Source organism: Trichechus manatus, unplaced genomic scaffold (assembly GCF_000243295.1).
Source record: "Trichechus manatus latirostris isolate Lorelei unplaced genomic scaffold, TriManLat1.0 scaffold00016, whole genome shotgun sequence".
In the NCBI taxonomy this organism is placed as follows: Eukaryota; Metazoa; Chordata; class Mammalia; order Sirenia; family Trichechidae; genus Trichechus; species Trichechus manatus.
This window is the reverse complement of record NW_004443952.1, coordinates 19,608,600-19,614,510: the sequence shown is the minus strand read 5'-3', so window position 1 is coordinate 19,614,510 and position 5,911 is coordinate 19,608,600. Positions and strand designations below refer to the sequence as shown.

The 5,911-nt window shown below is 41.2% G+C and overlaps 1 pseudogene; it reads left to right on the top strand.

The window, feature by feature from the left end:
• The first annotated feature begins 3,521 nt into the window (after positions 1-3,521).
• LOC101351741 (olfactory receptor 4E1-like) lies at positions 3,522-4,578 on the top strand (annotated as a pseudogene).
• Positions 4,579-5,911: the final 1,333 nt, after the last annotated feature.

Here is a 5,911-nt window from a genome sequence, read left to right as displayed (position 1 = left end):
AACAAAATGTGTACACACACACAAGTGTGCACATTTTAGACAAGTGATAAATCAAGTTACAAAACAACTTGCATGATAGCCTGGTTTTATAATATCGGGTGCATGTGTCCATGCAAAGAGAGGGAAAAATCACCAGAATATTAACAGTGGTGGCTATCTCTCCGAGGTGAGATTATGTTGGTTTTTTAATTTTCTTTACCTGTTTCTGTATTTCCGTGGCTCTCAGCTTAGCACATTAGAATCATCTGGGGCTCTGCTAACATGCTGACTGCTCAGGCTGCACCTAGAACAATTAGAGCAGAATCTCTAGGAGTGAGTCCCAAGATTCAGTAATTATTTAAGTTCCCCAGATGATTTTAATTACGGAGTCACGTTTGAGAACGAATGTTACATTGTTTGAATCGTTTATAATTAGTGATTACTTTTTACAAAGCAGTAGGGGGAGCCAAAGAAATCAATCTTCATTTTGCCAATCTATGTGTATGTGTATTATACAGGCTGTTGCACACAACTGAATGAAGGCTAAAGCTGGCAAAAATCCAAGGGAAAGTAGTAAACTAGCCTAACTAGATCATGGAATCTGAAATCAGAAAAACCTGGCATCATTTCCTTGCTCTACTTCCTGACCTTGAGCAACTTACCCTACCTATCTGAATGTCAGCTCCTTCATCTAGAAAAAGTGCAGACACAGATATCTGCCCCCATAGAGTTGTGAGAATTAAGTGAAATATTGCCTGTGCAAGGGCTATAAGTATTGTTAGTTGCAGTATATGATGGAGAAAAAAATAGAGAAGAAAGTAGGAGAAATCACTGAGCATTGCAAGATAAAATGTGGTCATCCCAAGAATGTTAACATTTATTATTTCTTCTCATGAATGTTTTCATTCTTCTAACGAACACAGTTGCTGAGGGCCCACCATGTCCCAGAGGCTGTTATAACTAGTGAAGAGGACCTCATGGTTGGTGCCCTCACATGGCTCACAAGAGTAAGGGAGAGATGCACTATAAACCAAAACCACAATGTGGTAAGTGCTATAACAGCGATGTGCCCAAGGCAGTAAGGGAGTATCGGCTCCTGTTTTTGAGAAAGGGAGTTAAGATACCCATGGAGGTTAATAAGAAGGGGGCTCAGAATGGGGAAGTGGCCACATACTCTATCTTCTAGAGGGAGCTCAAGGCTTTCTCTTTGTGGTCTGAAAGAAATCAGTATTTCCAAGTGGGAGGCATATCGTTAGCTGCAGTCCAGTCAGGCCCTGACTCAAGGTGATCCCATGCACAATGAAATGAAATGCTGCCTGGTCCTCTGCCATCCCCATGACTGGCTGCAGATTGAACTGCTGTGATCCAGACGGTTGTATTGATTTTTACAGAAATAGATCACCAGGCCTTTCTTCCTAGTCTATCTTAGTCTGGAAGCTCCACCCTGACTCCAGCGCTAGTCTACATAAAGGAGTGGCCTCTGCAAGCATCTAGACCCCTTTACTTCTCAAGTCAGTTGTTCCTTCTGTGGCTGAGTTGCTATAGGCAGAACTGTCTTTTTTTTTTTCTCAAAGTAGTCCCAACTGCACTGTATCTCAAAGAAATTCCCCTAAGTCTGTAGCATACAACTGGCCAACAATAGAAAGAAAATGATCATAACCTTCAGCTGTCACCTGGCCAATCCCCACGTACAATTTGAGTTTGAATATCTGTAGTTCCTTGAAGCTAATAATGACGAGCTTATTGTTTCAGTGATGTTTCCTGTTCAGTTGCTTAGATGTCCTAGCATATCAGAAAGAAAATACAAGCTTACGGGCCTCTAGGACTTCGACAATCTCAAAGCCCTTTGAGACCGCCAAACAACTCATCTGGTAGCAATTAAGAATTATCTTTTCAATAGGCTCCCATGAACTAATTATGTGACGATATTAAGATATATCTCCTGTTGCTTCAACTTCTAAATTGTATATAAGGTGGCAAGAGCAGGAAGGATATTAAAAATCTTGATCATTTCCCCCAGCAGCAGGTCAGTCACTGTTCACATTCCACCCACGACCTGTCCACATACCCTTCTTCCTGGCTAACTAAAAGCCCCATCTTGTTTGGGTGGTAAGTAGACAGCCCTTGAGGTCAAAGAAGGTAGGTCCCTACCCAAGCCCCAAGAAATGAATTGTGATTGGTCTTAGCCCATATTTCTTGAATTGGTCTAGGAGTGGGCACGTGACCTAAATCTAGATGGCCAATGAGACAGAAGGAGATAGATGTCTGCTGGGGGACTTCCTGAAAATTGTTCTTCCCACAAAAAAAAAAAAACACAGACTGTCAAGGAAAAAAGTTTTTGTCCCAGTTTTTTATTCCTTCCTATTTTGAATGCAGTCCTGTGAGGACTTGATATTTGAAGCTGTAGTAGCCATGAAGTGGTAAAGGATATGGAAGAACAGACGGATAGACAGAGTCTGGGTCCTCGATGACATCATCGAGCTGCTCCGACTGCCTTCTCCAGACTTCTTCTCAGGTGAGAAAATTAAACATCATTATTGTGTAAACCCTTGGTAGACTGGATTCTGTCATTTACAACTAAATGCATCCTAATGCTGCAGATGTCTCAAGCATGCACTGGAACCGACTTGCAAAATTTACAACACAAACCTTCCTACTGTATGAGGAGAATGTGAAAAAGCACTCCAAACATCTCTTTTGGATAAACATGCTAACATCCTTTTTCTTTTTGTCCCAGGTGTCCCATCTTTAGCAAGTAGAATCAGAATTTTCACATACAAACCAAACTTCCCCATTTCTGTACCAGCAAGTAGTTACAAATTATTAGTTCATGGATGCTTTTTAACTAGTTAAGAATTACATTTGCTAAAAATATCAAGCCCCTCTCATTATTTTGGTTATTCTGCTGAGCTCATTCAGATGGAGAAATCCTTGAAGGTAAGTAGTTGAAGAGTAATGAACAATGGTTGTGAATTAAATATTTAAAGGGGAGGAAGTATTTCATTTCAGTTCAGCAAAACTTTATTATCTATAAAGTGCATACACAATGACCGCCCAGACAGGGAACATAACAAAGAGTCCTGGACGGAGCAGAGGAAAAGTGCGGAACAGAACTCAAGTTCACGTAAAAAGACTGGATTCAATGGTCTAAGGAGACTGGAGGAACCCCCGAAACTATGGCCCCCGGATGCTCTGTTAACCCAGAACTAAAACCATTCCCGAAGCCCATTCTTCAGACAAAGATTAGACTGGAGCATACAACAAAATATAATACTCATGAGGAGTGTGCTTCTTAGTTCAATCAGATACATAAGACCAAAGGCTCAGCTCCTGTCCGGAAGCAGGATGAGAAGGCAGAAAGGGGCAGGAACTGGTTGAATGGACACAGGGAACCCGGGGTTGAAACGGGGCGAGTGCTGTCACATTGTGGGGATTGCAACTAATATCACATAACAATATGTGTATAAATTTTTGTATGAGAAATTAACTGGAGCTGTAAACTTGCACCTAAAGCACAACTGAAAAAAAAATTAAGTGGCCAAATGATTGATATAGATGTTAAGTTTTAGGTTTCTTGTCTTTTTTTGTTTGTTTGTTTTTCTAATTCTTGACAGGAGTGTTCATCAGAGAAAATGGAATCAAACTTTGTGACACATTTTCACCTTAAAGGTTTATCTGTGAATCAGAAGGTGCAGATATTTGCCATATTCCTCATTTTCTATGTCCTGACACTAATTAGAAACATACTCATTGTCGTAACTATTATCTGTGACCACTGGCTCCATACCCCCATGTATTTCTTTCTCAGCAACCTGTCCTTTACTGACGTCTGTAACTCCACTGTCACTGTCCCCAAGATGCTGTTGGACACCTGGTCAGAGGAGAAGCTCATCTCCTTGGATGCCTGTGTGACCCAGATGTTCTTCCTGCACCTCTTTGCCTGCACAGAGATCTTTCTCCTCAGTGTCATGGCCTAGGACTGGTATGTGGCCATTTGCAAACCCCTGCAGTACATGACAGTGATGAACTGGAAGCTGTGCTGTTGGCTGTGGCCCTCTGGTCAGGCGGGACCATCCACTCCATAGCCCTGACCTCCCTCACCATCAAGCTGCCCTACTGTGGTCCTGATGAGATTGACGACTTCTTCTGCGATGTCCCGCAGGTGATCAAACTCGCCTACATGGATACCCACATCATTGAGATTCTCATCGTCTCCAACAGTGGGCTGATCTCCATGGTCTGTTTTGTGGTGCTCGTGGTGTCCTACGCTGTCATCCTGGTGAGTCTGAGGCAGCAGATCTCTGAGGGCAGATGGAAGGTCCTCTCCACCTGTGCAGCCCACCTCAGTGTCGTTGCACTGTTCCTGGGACACTGCATCTTCATCTATTCCCGCCCATCCACCGGCCTCCCAGAGGACAAGGTGCTGCCGGTGTTTTTCACTGCTGTCACCCCCCTGCTGAACCCCATCATCTATACCCTTAGGAATGAAGACATGAAAAATTCCTTGAACAAGTTAATGGGGAAGAAGGAAGGGAAAGAAGAAAAATGAAAACGGCTAAGCCCTTAGGATGCTCAGTTTTCCAAATCAAAGAAATGTCTTGCAAAGAATAAGTTATATACCATATTTATCAGGCCATATGGCTCATAAAATTATCCACTGGCCCGATACCTGATAATCATAACAATAGCTGTGATTTCTTAACATCTTTCATACACTGAAAATTGTTCTAGGCCCTTTGAATCTACTTAATTCTCATAACAACCTGTGATGTAGGTATTATTATCCTCATTTACACTTAAGAAATTAAAGTTCAAAGAGAGCAAATAGCATGGCCAACGTCACCCAGCTAGGAAATGATGAAGGCAGGATGTGAACCCAAGTGTATCAATGTAAACTCATGCTACTTTTATACCATGCTGCCTTTTCCTGCTTTTGTCTTAGGTGATAACCAAGGTCTAAACAAAGCTTTAGATTTCTGGGCAGCCCTTGCCTATATCATTCACTCAGACACTTGCCTAAACAGCTTATCAAGTACTGGTTAATCAGACAAAGTGAGTTTGTGTATGGCTTCAATGACTTGGAAAGAAGACTTCAAACTACTGAAGTTATTGGTACCCTCAAGTAGCCAGGCACATCTGCCATCAGAGCAATAACATGATGATGTTTTATTAATCATTTGACAAATACTGAGCACCTATTATATTCTAGGTACTAGGTTTATATTCATAAATAAAACATACATATAGTTCCTCTTTCATGGAGTTTAGAGCTAGTGAAGATATAACAAAAATATAAGTGAATGAATTATAATTACAGATTGTATTAAATGCTATAAAAGAACAGAGCAAGATGCTGTTAGAGAGTTATAAAAGAGACTGTCTTTAGATTGGGTGATCAAGGAGGGACTCTTTGAGGAAATGACATTTAAGCTAAGATATGAAAGACAAAAAGGAACCAACTATAAGAAAAGAGAAGTAATGCATGTTCTCGGCAGAGGAAATGGCAGGTGCAAAGACTTACGTTGGGCAGGACCTTGGGTTGTTCAGGAAATGCAAGATCAGTGTGGTTGCCACTTAAACCGGTTAGGCAAAGAGAGTAAAGAGGTAAAAAGAAACTTCTAAAGTTCTCTCAAAGAGTTTAGAATCTTTTTCAGTGCAATAGGAAGCCACCAGAAAGGTTTAAGCACACAAGTGGCATGATATGATTTTTGTTCTAATGAAATTATTTAAATTATTATGTACAGAATTCATTCAACTCAGCATTCATTGCTAAACAATATTCACCCAAGCTTGCACTAAGAGCTGGGGAAAAATACCAAGCGGAATAAAACATGGACTATATAATCTAGGCTCTTGAATCTAGTTGAGATAGTCACATACCCTTAGAGCATTGTGATAAGTGCTCTAAGAGTGGCGTGTGCTGACGGGACTG